This window comes from Littorina saxatilis, linkage group LG1, assembly GCF_037325665.1.
Source record: "Littorina saxatilis isolate snail1 linkage group LG1, US_GU_Lsax_2.0, whole genome shotgun sequence".
NCBI classification, from domain to species: domain Eukaryota; kingdom Metazoa; phylum Mollusca; class Gastropoda; order Littorinimorpha; family Littorinidae; genus Littorina; species Littorina saxatilis.
This window is the reverse complement of record NC_090245.1, coordinates 16,117,800-16,136,162: the sequence shown is the minus strand read 5'-3', so window position 1 is coordinate 16,136,162 and position 18,363 is coordinate 16,117,800. Positions and strand designations below refer to the sequence as shown.

The following is an 18,363-nucleotide window of genomic DNA, read 5'->3' as shown; positions in this document are numbered from 1 at the left end:
GAAACGAAAAACTAGTGTATTATGTTGATATCATCCAACTTGCAGTTGTTAGAGTGAATACAACATTATCCTCTGATTCTTTGAAGCGTCGTTCTCCACCAGCAAACTGATTTAAATCATTTTAGAAGTGATATAATTCACAACTTCTGGCCTAGAATGAGAGAACCGCACAGTTAATGTAAACCATCACATATCTGTTTAGGTATGGGTTTACATTTTGTTTGTTTGTTTGTTTGCTTAACGCCCAGCCGACCACGAAGGGTCATATCAGGGCAGTGCTGCTTTGACATATAACGTGCGCCACACACAAGACAGAAGTCGCAGCACAGGCTTCATGTCTCACCCAGTCACGTTATTCTGACACCGGACCAACCAGTCCTAGCACTAACCAGTCCTATCACTAACCCCATAATGCCAGACGCCAGGCGGAGCAGCCACTAGATTGCCAATTTTAAAGTCTTAGGTATGACCCGGCCGGGGTTCGAACCCACGACCTCCCGATCACGTGGCGGACGCCTTACCACTAGGCCAACCGTGCCGGTATGAGTTTACATGGGTCAAGACTATTAAAATTAAAATAAACCTTAAACTAATAAAGCAGCGCGGCTTGAAAGTCTGGGATTATTTTCTGAATGAACTTGACCAACAACAAAAAAAGCACCAAAAGAACATCAAATCAAATCAAATTTATTATCTCAAATCTGAGAAATGACATGACAATAGTGTTGACAATGGTGTTGGCTGTGACATTCATTCAGCAAACAATTCGCAGGGCCGGACCAAATGAGTTGTAAAGGGGGGGGGGGGGGGGGTTCCTCCTTTTTTGGGGGGGCAAATCAGCGAAGTGGCTTCGCCACAAGCGCGCGCCTGCTGAACTAGGGGGTCCGGGGGCATGCTCCCCCGGAAAATGTTTGAAAAACGGTTAAAATCTGTGCAATCTGGTGCATTCTGGGCCTTGTTTTGAGGGTTAAGAGCAGCATTGTTTTGGTGCTAAAACTAGTTAAAAAAAAAAACCACTCAAAGCAAGGTACATGCTTTTTCCAGGGGTAGGGTTCTGGAACCCCTGGAACACCCCCCCCCCCCCCCCCCCCTGGGTCCGGCCCTGATTCGCACTCTGGACGAAAAGCAGACAAGCAGCTGCTGTTAAAGGCACAGTAAGCCTCCCGTAAACCATCACAGATATTGTCAGGATTTTACACACAGTACAAACACCCTTTCATTTAAACACTCACCGCTTGAGAACATCTTAAAGAGCGAGCAATTTTCAAAGAATTTATTTTTGCGTGGTTTATCTTACCCCTGAGCCATCGTGAACCCGTGTAATCCACTTTCCCTTTTTCACAATGTTGTCGTCAGTTTGTAAATCGCTGTCAGCTTATCTGCAATAGCACGTTATTATGTACCTCTGACTATGCACGAAACAAACGGTTATGGCTCACAAGAACTCTAGCGATGGCTTTTGACTGTTCAGAGGAACTGGCGATAGACATATAAACCGTCGTCTGCTACGAGAACCACGACCTTGCGTGACCCTGCTTCCGGGCTTTTCTTTTTTCAAACTTTCAAAACTTCGAATGGTACTGATCTTGTCTTGATGAAAAAAGAATTCTTTTATGATTTAAGAATGTTTGTGTAAGAAGCTGTCAATTTATTATTTAGATTTTAAAAGTTAGGTCCAGTGCCAAAACGCACCACGGTCCGATTTGTGTGAGGAGACAATCCGCAAAATTAATTCTTTGAAAATTGCTCGCTCTTTTCGGAGGGCACCTACTGTGTGTAAAAGTCTGACAGTATCTGTGATGGTTTACGGGAGGGGAGGCTGACTGTGACTTTAATCTGTTGTCCGTGGCAAGGTGGGAAGATGCTCTGATCTCATGTACACTAGAAGCCAGAAAAGATATCTGGTGGTGTATACACGATCATTTCACGGGGAGATCGATACCTTTGATAATTGTGCAAATATTGAAGGACATATAAGCTTAGGATTCCCGCCGCAAAAAAAGAAGCACAACAGTGACGCAGATTTGACGTTAGAGATGTGTCTGAGACTGCCTGTTGACATTGATTTAATTGATCATCATGTCAATGGAGCATTATAGTTTCGCATTCAAATAATCCGTCCTAGTATGTCGACCGCCTTGTTGGCGTCTATATGTAGGAGCGAGCTTTTTTCTGTGGTCTGACATTGTCTCTGCGAAGGTTTTTTTTTAACATTCGTTAGCAAGAGAAGGAATCAGGAATGACTGTTTTATATACAAGATTGTTTCTTGGGAATGTCAAGCCCTATAAGAACCAAAGAGAGTCCAAAGTTAGGTTCACAGAAGCAAACATACGCCTTGTTTCATAGTGAAGTTCTCGTGATACCAACAGACTGCAAGAGTTTGACCCCCTGTCGCTTTTGGAGGTCGGAGGTTCAGGGATCCAATTCTCACCTAGTACCCTCATTCAACGCACTTTTATCTTCTGCGCACCCACACAATGGAATTCTCTCCCCTTTCACATCCGCCACTCTCAGTCATCCCAAGCATTCAAACGAGCACTTAAAACGCACCTCTTCAAGAAATACAACCCCTGATTTTGTTTTCTCAGTCCATCAGTAGGCTACATGTAGTGTATTTGTTGTTTTAGTGATAATGTGATAATGTATATAAACATCTAGGGCTGTTTTCAGTATTGTTGATAACATGTTCTGTTTGATTAAGGGTATTCAGCTGGTATTTCCTTGTTTTCACTACCTATTTTATTCATGTTTTTATTACTTAGTTAGAGGAAGAATCTGTTGTAATGTATGTTTGATGGTGTATGCTTTTAATTAAGCGTTGCTGACTGTGAATGTAGATGTAAATGCTTGTATAACTGTGTTTTAATTTTAAATGTGTCAAGCGCAAAGAGCATAATTGTAAAGTTATTATGTTGCGCTATATAAATGCTCATTTATTATTATTATTATTTTCAGACCACAGCATGTCATGGTTAAGCTTCGAGAAGGGGAAAGTGAGACGGTGGCAAGATTTATACTGAAGTCTTATATCGCGCGCGTATCTCCAGACTCGGACTCAAGGCGCAGGGATCTATTTATGCCGTGTGAGATGGAATTTTTTACACAATACGTGACGCATTCACATCGACCAGCAGATCGCAGCCATTTCGGCGCATATTCTACTTTTCACGGCCTATTATTCCAAGTCACACGGGTATTTTGGTGGACATTTTTTATCTATGCCTATACAATTTTGCCAGGAAAGACCCTTTTGTCAATCATGGGATCTTTAACGTGCACACCCCAATGTAGTGTACACGAAGGGACCTCGATCGGTTTTTCGTCTCATCCGAAAGACTAGCACTTGAACCCACCACCTAGGTTAGGAAAGGGGGGAGAAAATTGCTAACGCCCTGACCCAGGGTTGAACTCGCAATCTCTCGCTTCCGAGCGCAAGTGCGTTACCACTTTGCATGATTAATTGTGCTGGTAACCATTGTGCTGTTGTTGGCCTGAAGCCAGCTCTACAGAAACGTCCTCACACTGAAACATACGTCAAAATAAATTTCAGCTCAATCGACCCATAAGTACCAGAGATCTAATCTAAGTCCGGACAAACAGATAGGCAGACAAAGTATTAAATATTCAAACTATTAAACAGACAAAGAAACAAACAAAGAAACAAACAAAGAAACAAACAAAAAACAAGAAATTCCTCCGAGGTAGGAAAAACACCCTCGTTGGTCAAAGGGAAATAACCATTCTCACTGCCACCAACTGAGAAGGTTATTTCCCTTTGACCATTAATATGTCCCTGTATAAGTCCTTGTAGAATCTTAATCCACCAATAACTCCCTAACCGTGTGTTTGACTGGTCCCAATTTTTGTAAGGACCGTCTCAGGAATGTATAGAACCTGTTCACCAAGTTTGGTGACGATCGGTCCGTTCATTCTTGAGATCTATATGCGAACACAAACAAACAAACAAACACATGGAGCGAATCCTAATCTTAATCTTAATCCACCAATAACTCCCTAACCGTGTATTTGACTGGTCCCAATTTTTGTAAGGACCGTCTCAGGAATGTATAGAACCTGTTCACCAAGTTTGGTGACGATCGGTCCGTTCATTCTTGAGATCTATATGCGAACACAAACAAACAAACACATGGAGCGAATCCCATACACACCCCTATACCGGGGGTGTAATAAATAAAAACAACAAACAAGCTAACAGTCCGACAGAGTAAAACCTATTCACCGAGTATACGGGGATGTAACATTCGTAGGCTACGTCTCGCGAAAAGTACAATGTAGCCTGTATTAATTCATTATGAGTGGGCACCACGTGTACATACCGTTAGTCAATAGAAACAGATGAGTGATTATTCGTAAGAGCTATAAAGTGGCAAGCTTGATTTCAAAGCAAACCTCTTAGGGGAAAGGCCCTAATTACCGGACGGGCGCCTTATAACGGACACGCGATATCTCAGAAATAGGAGGTCACAACAAAACAAAAATTTGCGCGAAACGATTCAGTGATATCCCCTTACACTTCGCACCAAAATAACATGGCGACTGAACGCACGCATTCTGCATGGTAAGTGGTTTTCTGTTTTTCGCACTCCAGGGCCGGATCTGGGGGGAGGGGGGGTTCCTTGGGTTCCGGAACCCCCCCCCCCCCCCCCCCTGGCCATCCAATGTACCTCTCAGAGAAAAAAAATGTGGACTTTGGACCCCTGCCTTCAGTTGGAACCCCCCCCCCCCCCCCCCAGCCAACAAACTCAGGGGAACCAAAACAGGTTAACAGAAATTAGGTGAGAGTAGGTCACAGTTAACTGATCTTACCCCGGCAGCGTAACCCTTAATTTACCCCATAACGTGTGAGAGTCTTTTCCCACCACCCACAGAGACAGGTCAGACTGAACAAGAAGCGAGGTGTCAAGACATTTATATTCAGGCTCTCCTTCCTTTCACACTTATCTGTAGGGGAGATCGGGGCTAAGTCAGTGATTAGCAGTGAGATAAGTGCAGTGTATTTAGTACTCGTATTACTTTCATGCTTATGATGCTCGACATGTTCCGCATTTTTGCCGTCGCGTAAATGTGCGTTTATTGTCGGGTCGGATTACCGGCTGGTGATTAATTTCGGACGAATTCCTGTTTGACGTATTAACAATGACAGTTTTACCCCCAAAAATTCTCTCATAGCACTAGGATCTGGTGTGTGTTTGTGTGTGTGTGTGTGTGTGTGTTTGTGTGTGTGTGTGTGTGTCTGTGTGTGTGTGCGCGTGTGCGTGCGTGTTTGCGCGCGTGCGTGCGTGTGTGCGTGAGTGCGTGCGTGTGTGTGTGTGCGTGTGTTTGTATCTGCGCCATTGCTTATTTTTATTGTTGTTTTATTTTATAATTTTTTCTTCGATTTCAGAGTGCTTTCATGCATGCCAAATACATTGTTTTGTGAGGTACAGCTAGAAGTAGAACAGCGGCCGTAGCTGAAATTGCTCCTTAAACAGTCCTGCCTTTAACCTATTCTTCGTCCTGTTTGTCTTTTTGTCAAGAGAAATCACACGAGCTTGTATCAAAGCGGCGTCGAGTCGATCGACGTATCCTGCTCCTTGATCCTTCCTGCAATATTACTATTATAATAATTCTACTATTATAGTAATACAGGGCCGGACCAAATGAGTTGTAAGGGGGGGGTTTCCTCCTTTTTTTTTGGGGGGGGGGGCAAATCGGCGAAGTGGCGAAGCCACAAGCGCGCGCCTCCCAACTAGGGGGGTCCGGGGGCATGCTCTCCCGGACATTTTTTGAAAAACGGTTAAAATCTGTGCAATCTGGTGCATTCTGGGCCTTGTTTTGAGGGTTAAGAGCAGCATTGTTTTGGTGCTAAAACTAGTAAAAAAAAAAAACCACTCAAAGCAAGGTACATGCTTTTTCCAGGGGTGGGGTTCCGGAACCCCTGGACCCCCCCCCCCCCCCCCCCCCCCCTGGGTCCGGCCCTGTAATACCACAGTAAGGATAAAAGAAAAGAATACCTGATCGACCCGGTCGCGCTTTGACATGAGCTCATTTGAATTGAACATAAAATGTCGGTCTTCTATGAATATTCCCCATTACTTTGTACCTAGGAGTTGTGAGTGTCAAGAGAGCAAAACCCAGAGAAAATGCACAATCGGCAACAATCTTTTTTCGCTACGTGTCATCTGGTCCTGCTTCCTTTGACTATTACACTTAGCTAAATGCACGCACGCAAGAACACACGCACGCACGCACCCCCACGCACCCCCAACACACACGCTCTTAAAACTACTTTTTTTCAACAATCAAAAAAGTGTGACCCAGCCACTTGAAACAACGTGAATATGTGACAACTTCAAAGTAGTTCAAGTTCAACCTACTGACAGAAATGTTCTTTCAGTTCGCTACGATCCGTGGGAATATAGGAATAGCAGTTATTAGACGTGTTTGTGAACCTCAGTCCACTGTCCTGCCTGGCTCTGTGACATTATCATCACGTGATTGGATTAGGCCTACCCATTTTTGTTTCCCTTGCTGAAAAATTGATCACAAGGAGGCTTCTATTTTCGTCTGCAGCAGACACCGATACCAGTCAAAAGGTATACATTATTTATGAAGCTGCCCAAGATGGTAGTGCTAATTAAAGTAGGGGATAAACAGAGAGATGCATGTCAATACATCCAAATCTAGAGCAGAGGTTAGGCAGGTGCACAAGTCAGGTAATCCTATACCGAATTTCAATGATTTGTTCAGAAGACGTGATTAATACCGGTTATATTAATTAGAACTGTAACCACAGCAACCGTTCGGAGTGTGTATAGGCTTTCGTGTGTGTGTGTGTGTGTGGAGGGGGGGGTATGCGTGCGTACGTGGCTGGCTCAGATTGCTTCTCGTTATTTTTTGTTTTGTTTTTTGTTTTTTGGTTTTTTACGGGCGAGAAGTTGGTAGTTCAGTTGGAAGAGCACTGGGTTTGAGATCCTTGGGTCACAGGTTTAAATCCACGCCGGGATGGACATTTGTCAACTCTCCGTGATAACTCAAAGCCGGTATTCATGTCCTACCCCCGTGTCACGGCCTTGGCACGTAAAAGACCTCGGCCGCTCAGCCAGAAGTGCAAATGGCAGTGGTACTCCTGCTGCAGCTAGCTTTCAATTGTTAGGAAGGGACCCGAATTTCCCAGCAATGGAACGCTAAAGTATGGAAAGAAATGAAAGCCTGTTTCTCAAATATGCACTATGCCAGCGGTTTCTACAAGATGAATTTAGGTGATCGATTTGACATGGTGCAGCACTTTCCACATTAGCCACACTTTTACGAGCAAGAAAATTTGATCTTGTACGTCTACATGTATCGATTATCAGCCTCGATCATCTCTCCCAACAACGATCCTTCCCATACTATACTAGCCTCTCTGTGTACGTATTTGATTAGATTATTGATTTGATTGGTTGATTGACTGATTGGGCGGATTTATTGGTTGATTTTATCAACACATTTAACACATTTTTGTGTTCTTTTTTCTTTCTGTATTTTTTTTTTTTGGGGGGGGGGGGGGGCTGACAGTGCTAGCTAGCACATAAGGATGCAAACATGTGGTGAACAAGGACAAAGAATTTCTCTATTGTTCGTGATTTCAAGAAAGAATTATGTAATTAACAAAATAAAGACAAAAAAGCAGAAAGAAAGCAAATTCAATTGCAACAGAAGAAAAGAAAAGAAAACGAAAACCAACAACAACAACAACAACAACATTGACGACGACGACGACGACAACAACAACAACGAAAAACAAACAAGCAAAGAAAAATAAAGCAAATAATAAAAGACCAAACCAAACCACACAAAGAAAGAGGAAAAAAAATAATTATCAGAAAATAAGGAGTGACAGACAAAGTAAGCAAGGTTTTAACAAAACAATGTTTGCAGAATCCATCATCACATTTTCATCTTATTGATCCCTCCATACGCGACTGAAAAAGGAAATGCCTTATATTGCTTGTTTTTGCGGACTTCTGGTCTGTGGAGTTTTTGTTATTTATCATTTCGCGCCACACAAAGTATGACGCAATCACCACCTGATCGAAAACATATATTCGTTTTCTTTATTAAAAATAACGCCAGGAGAGACTATTTTTATTTCAATGATTGGAAAACTCGATCTGTCTTTGCGCAGGTAGATGTTGCATACCCTTGCCGAAGACGCTGAACCCAAAGCGCGTCGGCTCATCAAATATTTAGCTTCGTCTGAACTATTACCAAGATAGCTTCGAGTGGATGTCCCTTGCGTCAGTGACAGCTATTTCAGGCACGTGAAACGCGGAACATTATACAGTGGACCCCCCCCCCCCCCCCCTTCCCTTTTAGAGCTTCGAAACGGCTAAAAAGGAGGAAGTCTTCAAATTGATCAAAATCGATTTAAATGATGTTATTAGAAAACAATGTGCATAACGCAAGGTCTCAGGAGAGAAGTCTTTAATCGCGGGCTCATTAAAGAGGGGTTCCTTTGTGGTATGTTCTGCTCTGATATGATGATGTTTTATGCTTACCGAACTTGGAGCCGAGAACCATATACCTTTTTTGTAATTTCGTATTATTTGGGTCTATTTTTATTTTTTTATTTTTTTCCCCGCTAGGTTCCGCGTGAAAAGGGCACACAATTAACTGAGAGCCGAAAACGTACATGGGGAAAACATTTACGCAATGTTTCTATTCGTATTCGACTATTTTTCTGTTGCTTTGATAGATGTTTTTCTGTGAAAAAAAGGTATGCCATTTAGCTGTAAGTTTTACGCAGTATATGTTTTTGCTTTTTAATGCATTGTGACTGGCTAATAGGCTTTAACACTTTCTACCCCACCTATGTTGACCAAGTTTGTTTTTTTAGCTGAGACCAGCTGTGCTGCAGCAGGTCACTCAGAATTGTAGTAACTGAGTAGTAACTGTGTATCAACACGCTGGAATGCAGGCGTTAGATGGACGTTACAGGAAGCGACTGAAGCTAACAGTCTGAGCGGATATATGCGTATCTGGTCAGATAGAGCCATAATTATGAGTGGGTACGGATATATCCGTACCTGGGAGACAATGAGTTAAAAGAAAAACAAGTCGCGTAAGGCGAAAATACAATATTTAGTCAAGTAGCTGTCGAACTCACAGAATGAAACTGAACGCAATGCCATTTTACTCGTAGCATCGTCAGGCCACCGCTCATGGCAAAGGCAGTGAAATTGACAAGAAGAGCGGGGTAGTAGTTGCGCTAAGAAGGATAGCACGCTTTTCTGTACCTCTCTTCGTTTTAACTTTCTGAGCGTGTTTTTAATCCAAACATATCATATCTATATGTTTTTGGAATCAGGAACCGACAAGGAATAAGATAAAAGTGTTTTTAAATTGATTTGGACAATTTAATTTTGATAATAATATTTATATATTTAATTTTCAGAGCTTGTTTTTAATCCGAATATAACATATTTATATGTTTTTGGAATCAGCAAATGATGGAGAATAAGATAAACGTAAATTTGGATCGTTTTATAAATTGTTATTTTTTTTTACAATTTTCAGATTTTTAATGACCAAAGTCATTAATTAATTTTTAAGCCACCAAGCTGAAATGCAATACCGAACCCCGGGCTTCGTCGAAGATTACTTGACCAAAATTTCAACCAATTTGGTTGAAAAATGAGGGCGTGACAGTGCCGCCTCAACTTTCACGAAAAGCCGGATATGACATCATCAAAGACATTTATCAAAAAAATGAAAAAAACGTTCGGGGATTTCATACCCAGGAACTCTCATGTCAAATTTCATAAAGATCGGTCCAGTAGTTTAGTCTGAATCGCTCTACACACACACACACACACGCACGCACGCACATACACCACGACCCTCGTTTCGATTCCCCCTCGATGTTAAAATATTTAGTCAAAACTTGACTAAATATAAAAAGGGAAAAGCGTAGACTATTGATAAGATACTAATTTAAAGTGAAGTTATCACTTTGAAATTCGTTTGCTTGGTTAGTTGGTTGTTTGGTTGATAACTTAGATGGTTGGTTGGTTGGTTGTTGTTTGGTTATTTGTCAGTTTGTTCTCTTATTTACCTTTCTTTTTATATTTAGTCAAGTTTTGACTAAATATTTTAACATCGAGGGGGAATCGAAACGAGGGTCGTGGTGTATGTGCGTGTGTGCGTGTGTGTGTGTGTCTGTGTGTGTGTCTGTGTGTGTGTGTGTGTGTGTAGAGCGATTCAGACTAAACTACTGGACCGATCTTTATGAAATTTGACATGAGAGTTCCTGGGTATGAAATCCCCGAACGTTTTTTTCATTTTTTTGATAAATGTCTTTGATGACGTCATATCCGGCTTTTCGTGAAAGTTGAGGCGGCACTGTCACGCCCTCATTTTTCAACCAAATTGGTTGAAATTTTGGTCAAGTACTCTTCGACGAAGCCCGGGGTTCGGTATTGCATTTCAGCTTGGTGGCTTAAAAATTAGTTAATGACTTTGGTCATTAAAAATCTGAAAATTGTAAAAAAAAATAAAAATTTATAAAACGATCCAAATTTACGTTCATCTTATTCTCCATCATTTTCTGATTCCAAAAACATATAAATATGTTATATTCGAATTAAAAACAAGCTCTGAAAATTAAATATATAAAAATTATTATCAAATTTTTTTTTTCGAAATCAATTTAAAAACACTTTCATCTTATTCCTTGTCGGTTCCTGATTCCAAAAATATATAGATATGATATGTTTGGATTAAAAACACGCTCAGAAAGTTAAAACAAAGAGAGGTACAGAAAAGCGTGCTATCCTTCTCAGCGCAACGAATACCCCGCTCTTCTTGTCAATGCCACGTGCACTGCCTTTGCCACGGGCGGTGGAGTGACGATGCTACGAGTATACGGTCTTGCTGCGTTGCGTTGCGTTCAGTTTCATTCTGTGAGTTCGACAGCTACTTGACTAAATATTGTATTTTCGCCTTACGCGACTTGTTTGACGTTTGGGAAGCGTGCCCTTTTAATCAATAAAATAATAGCATTATATATATACAGGGTGACCCAAAAAAAAAGAGTACCCAAACAAAACGTCATAAATTGAACAAAAATAAAGCAATCTTCATAAAATGTATTTACACACACAGGTAGCCTCTGCATGATTTGCACAGACAATTTTAGCATTCTAGCTTGTCTTTCAGGAAAGTTATGCTCATTCTACAGAACATGCTCCAAATGGCCTCCCCCGGATTTAAATCCCCCAGATTTCTATCTTTGGGGGTTCCTGAAAGACAACGTCTACAGGAACAACCCACAGACAATCACAGAACTCAAGAGAGCCATCACAACAACCATTCGCGGAATCTCGCAACGGGAGTGTGTGCGGGCGATTGATAACTTTGCGCGGCGAGTTCAAGTTTGCCTGCAGTGGCGCGGAGGCCATTTGGAGCATGTTCTGTAGAATGAGCATAACTTTCCTGAAAGACAAGCTAGAACGCTAACATTTTCTGTGCAAATCATGCAGAGGCTACATGTGTGTGTAAATAAATTTAGGAAGATTGCTTAATTTTTGTTCAATTTATGACGTTTTGTTTGGGTACTCTTTTTTTTGGGTCACCCTGTATAACACACTTGGTATCTGTATGTTTACTTGCTTACTTTCTTGATTGTTTGTTTATTTGTCTTGTCACGTTAATGTCCCGAAACAATGGCGCGGAAATGTTGGCAAATATCCCAGTGAACTAATGAATAATGACTGCGGGGACGAGACCGTTTCCAAAACAGACATTAATCAATACGAAGCTTATATCGCGCGTATCCCGTGGGTACAGTTCTAAGCGCTTGTCGAAGAGCTTTCAACACAGGACTAACAGGAAAACAAATAACATCTACAGACGGACATAAACCCTATCACACACTAGCAGACCCTAATAAACATACAACAAACAACTGTTTAACAACAATGTACACATCAATAGCTAGGTCCAAACAAAATAATATTAAGCACACACAAAACACCTCTCACAGAGCACAACACAAGGATGTCATTTGGGGCACAACACATCGCGTCGAACATGAAAGTCGCAGCCAGCTACGGGAAGAACTAAGTCTTCAACCTACTCTTGAACGCGTCAAGAGAGGGGCTCTGGCGAAGCTCCAACGGCAGGGAGTTCCAGACGGAGGGGCCCGCGGAGGGGGCATTAATGCATTAATGCAATTATCCAGCTCGGGAAACACAATGTCATTCTGGTCAACTTTGGCATGGGTGTCATATGCTATATTCTCTCTGGGGCTTAATGCAGATGAAAGCATGCATTCAAGCTCCACTGGCACGTGTGCGTCGTAGCTCTATAGAAGGTTGTAGTGTCATCGTTCGGCCATTCCAATATTTTTTTTGTTTTTTGTTTAAGAATGACAATCTTTATTGTAATTCAATCAAGATGGGTTTAGAATGTAACAGATTCTGTGATTGGTCAGATCACCGGTATTCCATTCTCGAAGAACATTGAAATCTACTCATGCTAGGGAGGCGCATTGATACACATTCAACTAAACTATGTGAGCCACGAGGGTCAGTAAGTAATCAAGATATCTAGAGCATCCGAAACGATAATGCATGATTAATACTCGTTGCTTTATATTTTTAGTGCCATTGCAAAGATATCTTTCGCTAGAACATTGCTTACAATTCGAGGAACTTGTTTTGACCTACCGGCGATTTTTCTGAAATGACTATATCTACCCATTTTCATGATGTATAACCAGCGTATCGTAGGCACTAAAGATTGTTCGCTTACATTTCATACAATAATCTACAAGAATCAAAAGTCAAAATAAGAACGGGAACGATTGTTTTCCTTGTTCTATGCAAGACTGATGGGGGTCCTTCCCTTAAACAAACGTTCATAAATTGTCGCACTGTCCTTTCTCATGACTTTTTTTTTGCAAGAAAGACTACTCGCATCTATATATATATACGGCTTGTGTCTGTCTGTCTGTCTGTGTGTCCGCGATGCACGGCCAAAGTTCTCGATGGATCTGCTTCAAATTTGGTGGGCATATTCAGGTATATATATATATATATATATATATATATATATATATATATATATATATATATATATATGTATAGGTTACAACACGAGTGGTTTTTTATATGGCTTGTATTTCAGTCAAGACCCAGCGGATGAATATCATCGGGAGACACGAGCCTCTGGCGAGTGGCTCTCGATTGATATTCCCGCTGGGTCTTGACTGAAATACAAGCCATATAGAAAACCACGAGTGTTGTAATCTGTATATCCCATTCTACCATCAAACACAAAGTGTAGACTACTAGCGGCACTGTTGCGATCTGTGCAGGGTAAAACTGTTGCCAGCGAGACTTAGCCCTTTTGCAACCTTAAACTAAGTGACCGTCGCTGAAAAAATAAAACGAATGAGTGCATCGATAAGTAACACGCAGTAACACTACTTTCAGACCATTTAAAAGCTTTAAGTAAAGGTTCATAAGTTGCAAGAAAGTAATGAAGTCGAATAGAAATTAATTTAGTTGAAGCGCACAATTCTTTTGTTTTGCGTTTCAGGTCGGCAGAACGGGCGAAACGGGTTTGGGACCCATTTGGCTTTCGAGTCGATTCAGAATCGATTCCACGTTGTTTTTCTCGAACGTGTGTAATTAGGCTTATTGACAGAGAAGCAAATTTTAGGGAACAAATATGTAGGTTTAGATTTAACCATTTGCTCCCTATTTGAAATGTATCTACGTGATAAACTGTTTTGCGAGTGTGTTTGCATGGATGAACTTAAACTGGTATGGGTGTGAGGAAAACGCGACCGACACGTCTGTCACCGCCGATTGATTGCATTTTGAAGGAATATGACTGGATTACGGAAAAATATGTGGACTTACTGCAGAGCCAGGCAAAAGAGTAGACTTGCTCGAAAACACGTGAAACAGCCGATGTTTGATAGCTGAAGGCGCACACCAAAACACACTACCGACAGATTCTCAAAAGTCGTCTGCTAACGATGCAAGGGGAGGGTACTCGTGTTTTTGTTTTGGTTCGCTAGCATCTGGTTATCTTGTAAGTTGAATGTTCGTTTTTTTCGACCTGCATTGCTTTCATAATGAAAGAAACTTTTGCTTATTGCATCTCATACATCAGATCAGTTCTGAGATTCATTTTTGCGTGCAACTGATATGGTTTTCTGAGCCGTGCAATACGATTTTAGAACTTCATACAAATGTGTCACATTGTTCGGCGCGAGGTCAAAGGTCGGGAGGAAAGTAGTCCTTTGCCCAAATCGGAATCTGCACTATCATATATTTTTTGGAGTCCATGATGTATTTATTGAGCTATAAAAATACAACATATATACCCATACTGAAGTAACAGAGACAAAGAAGGGAGGTCATGGGATATTATGAGTTATTTCTAATATGCTGACTGTTAGCAAATGATAACAAGACATGTCGAGAAAAAAGATATCAAGCATGAGCCTTTTAGGCGAATGCTGATATCGTTTGTGAGACATGTCTGTTATCATTTGCTAACAGTCAGCATATTAGAAACTAGAGGAATACCCGGCTTCGCCGGGGTGAATCGCGAGACAGAGACAGACAGCGTGGCGGTTCATCACAATCACCTCTGCAGGCGAAGTCCTGTCAAACGGGATTGAGAATTTTAGAGCTTATTTCTTAGCCCTATATTATCTGTTGTGGCTTCTCAAATGCCAGAACATACAGACAGACAAAAGCCGCTAGACCCCATCACAAACAGAACTCTACAATCCACAGGTTTTTGCCCACACACACACACACAAACACACACACAGAGAAGCCGTATATATATATATATGTATATATATATATATCTATAAATATATAGAGATAGGTGAGAGTGTATTTTTCGCGTGGCTATAAATTGATTCGACCTTTTCACTTTGACAGTAAGAACAACTTACGGGTGCAAGGGAAGCGTTCTGGACAGCGCAGTGACATTCTAAAAATAGTTACTCAGAAACGGGAATTTGGGGTGAACGGCGCGAGACAGAGACAGACAGCGTGGCGGTTCACCACAATCACCTTTGAAGGCGAAGTCCTGTCAAACGGGATTGAGAATTTTAGAGCTTATTTCTTGGCCCTATATTATCTGCTGTGGCTTCTCACATGCCAGAACATACAGACAGTTAAAATTAATATTAAAAGTCCTACGGTTTTGAGCCATTAAGGACTTGAGTGTTTGTCCGCTTTCACATACAGACAGACACAAGCCGCTAGACCACATCACAAACAGAACTCTACAATACACAGGTTTTTGCCCACACACACACACAAACACCCACACACACAGAGAAGCCGTATATATATATGCATATCTGTATCTATAAATATATAGAGATAGGTGAGAGTGTATTTTTCGCGTGGCTATAAATTGATTCGACCTTTTCACTTTGACAGTAAGAACAACTTACGGGTGCAAGGGAAGCGTTGTGGACAGCGCAGTGGACAGCGCAGTGACATTCTAAAAATAGTAATAGTAACTTAGAACTGAACGGGAAAGCCACACGAAGGAAGGGAGATAAACGCCAAACACTGGAGAAGATAAGGAAGAGTTACTTATAATGGTGAAATGAACACAAAAACGAAAATGAGTTCAGCGCTGCGCGCTGAGAGCACGTGTTGAAATATCTCATCGATGATATTGTGTCCGGGGTGTAGCTGAATACGGTGTCCAAATTTGAAAAAGATCCACCGAGAACTTTGGCGTTGTGATGTGGTGTAGCGGCTATGGTGTGTCGGTATGGGGGCCCGGGTAGCTGAGGTGGAACCAAAATAGCTGAGGTGGAACCAAAATCGGTTCCGCGCTGCGCGCTGAGAGCACGTGTTGAAATATCGACCAGGTTGTGTCGTGTCCCGGGTCTACCTGAATATGCCCACCAAATTTGAAGCAGATCCATCGAGAACTTTGGCCGTGCATCGCGCACAGACAGATACACAGACAGATACACAGACACACAGACACACAGACACACAGACACTAGTCGTATATATATATAGATAGATAACGGTTTTATTACCGTTTAATTCGACCAAAAGAAATTTCGAAGCAACCCCGCGAATTAGACAGAACAGCCGCAATGGGAACTTGAGCGCTTCTACCTGATTATGCCTGTCAGTCAAAAAATTCTCGTGACCTGAGTCAGCCAATCAGAGTAACACACCTCACGTGATGAATATTCACAGGTCAAATGCCTTTGACACACAACAATCTCACAAGATAAACCATGTTGAACATGCGTTTCGGTTGCTTCGCTTTTTCTCGTTGAACAGAGAGCGACAGATTTAGAACCGACTCTAGACGGATGGGAAATGACGTAAAGATACATTTGATGTAAAGCGAGTGGCGCAATTTTACTTGATTTTTCCGAACTTTGATCATTTAGATTTCAAGTGAGCGGTCGGCATTGCACACTCAGACGATGGGCGGTGCCTTGCTGTTCCGTTACGCACCCACCGACAAAACTCGCTTTTTGGTATTTTTTTTTTAGATAAAGAGAGTATTACCTGACAGCATTTGAAGTGTCATTCTTTAGAATAAATCACGCTGATATTGTTGAATTACATTTTTACTTTGTCTTGTTAATTTTTAGCGTGATAAACAAAAAGGGTCCCTGCCTGAACGTTATAACATTTAGAGGGTCACCTAGAATCCGTCCTGATTGGTCAAAAAGCCATATGGGGCACTGAATTGGTAATAAATATATATATATATATATATATACTATGCTTCATACTCTTTAAAACATATCGTATTTACGGGGGTTGTCCCACTGGTCAGCGTTGACAAAGAAAAAGGCTGTCCAACAGTGCAATAAAAACACAATTAAGACCACTGATCTTCGACAAAAAAATCATCATATTTTCACCTCCAGGCATCACTTTGGTGGCATCGCGGTTAGCCTGCTCTTCGCTTTTACCCCTCAGTGAACTTGAAAACTGCTGCATTGTGTTTCGTTTTTATTGACTGCCTGCGCTGCCGTCATGCAGCTAAAAGCACTGTGATGTCGCAGGCACAGGCAGTCATTCGGAGTGGTATGGATCGGACGTTCTGTGGTGTATATAAACCAGCGCGGCGGTGGTGTCAGCGAACTTTGTTGGAGGCGTATTATCAAAACATATTCCTCATTGGCTGCTGCTGCAACTGCCAACTCAGGACGTTAAATCTGGATTTTATTTTTGCGTGAGGTTAGCTAGCACAACTGGACACTGCAACCACTCAGGGCGTCAACTCTCACTTTCTGAGGTTTGCAACATTACTGGTCACTATTGCAATCGACGACCTTTTTTAAATCTCAATTTCACTCATCAGCGAAGTTTGTTGGAAAACTAAGCCTATTACCAAAGCATGTCCCTCATTCGCACGTGCTGCCACCGAGGACGTTAAATCTGGATTTCATTATCAGTGAAGTTTACAATTGGGCGCTGATGAGAATAAAACTCAATTCCGTTCACCAGTGATGTGTGCACTCAAGTTTCTCTTGGGTGATGACGAAAGTGAATAGAAGTTTTGCAGTGTGCTGGATACTGGGTCACAGCCTGCGTATCGTCCTGACAGCAGAGGGAATGAAGAGAAGCTTGTGAATCCATGGAGATCGATTTATTATCTGATTTATTGAAAGTGGATGAAGCTGTCTGCCTTCGCTGGTACCGACTTTGTTTTGATAGCACTGGAAGCGTAAACCGGCTGTCGCATGCGTTCTTGTTCTTGTGAGCAGTTTACATTTTAAAGCTTTGCTAATTGCAATAATGTAGAAGAAGAAAAAAACGCAAGAAGATAAGTGCCTCTTTTGTTAAATCTGCGTCAATTTTGTTTTCCTCTTCGAACATTCAGAAATTCTTAGTAAAACACGCGTAAATACTGAGTAGTGATAAAAACAACAACAACAACAACAACAACAGGCATTCATATTTTACTCCAAATTACTTCCGACTTGGTATATAACATACGCATACGCATACACAAACGCGCGCGCGCGCACAAACATATGCACGCACCAACACACACACACACACACACACACACACACACACACACACACACACACACACACACACACACACACACACACACACACACACACACACACACACACACTCACACACACGCCAGCTGTGCCTCAACGGAACGTAATTAAAGCTAACAAAGGTAACTCGATTAATGTAACAGTTCCCGCGGTTGCTGGCGTCGTCTTTGTCTGGAGGGAAATAAAAGGTAGATTTCAACAACGTGATCTTTCTGTCCATAGAAGCACAATGAGTAGCGTGACTAAACCAGCATTCGTTTGCCAATTAATG

The 18,363-nt window shown here is 41.7% G+C and overlaps 1 protein-coding gene across 8 annotated transcripts in view; it reads left to right on the top strand.

The window, feature by feature from the left end:
• Nucleotides 1-18,363, top strand: part of LOC138962941 (acetylcholinesterase-like) — a 108,351-nt gene that overhangs the window by 66,137 nt on the left and 23,851 nt on the right. The window contains exon 3 of one of the 8 annotated variants that reach the window (XM_070334943.1): nt 2,957-3,084. The exons of 5 other annotated variants lie outside the window; for them this stretch is intronic. The gene's annotated coding sequence lies outside the window, so the exon portion shown is untranslated. Of the gene's footprint in view, nt 1-2,956; nt 3,085-17,107; nt 17,312-18,363 lie in introns of those variants that run through there. 2 more of the 8 variants (XM_070334917.1, XM_070334948.1) reach the window with 2 other exon arrangements.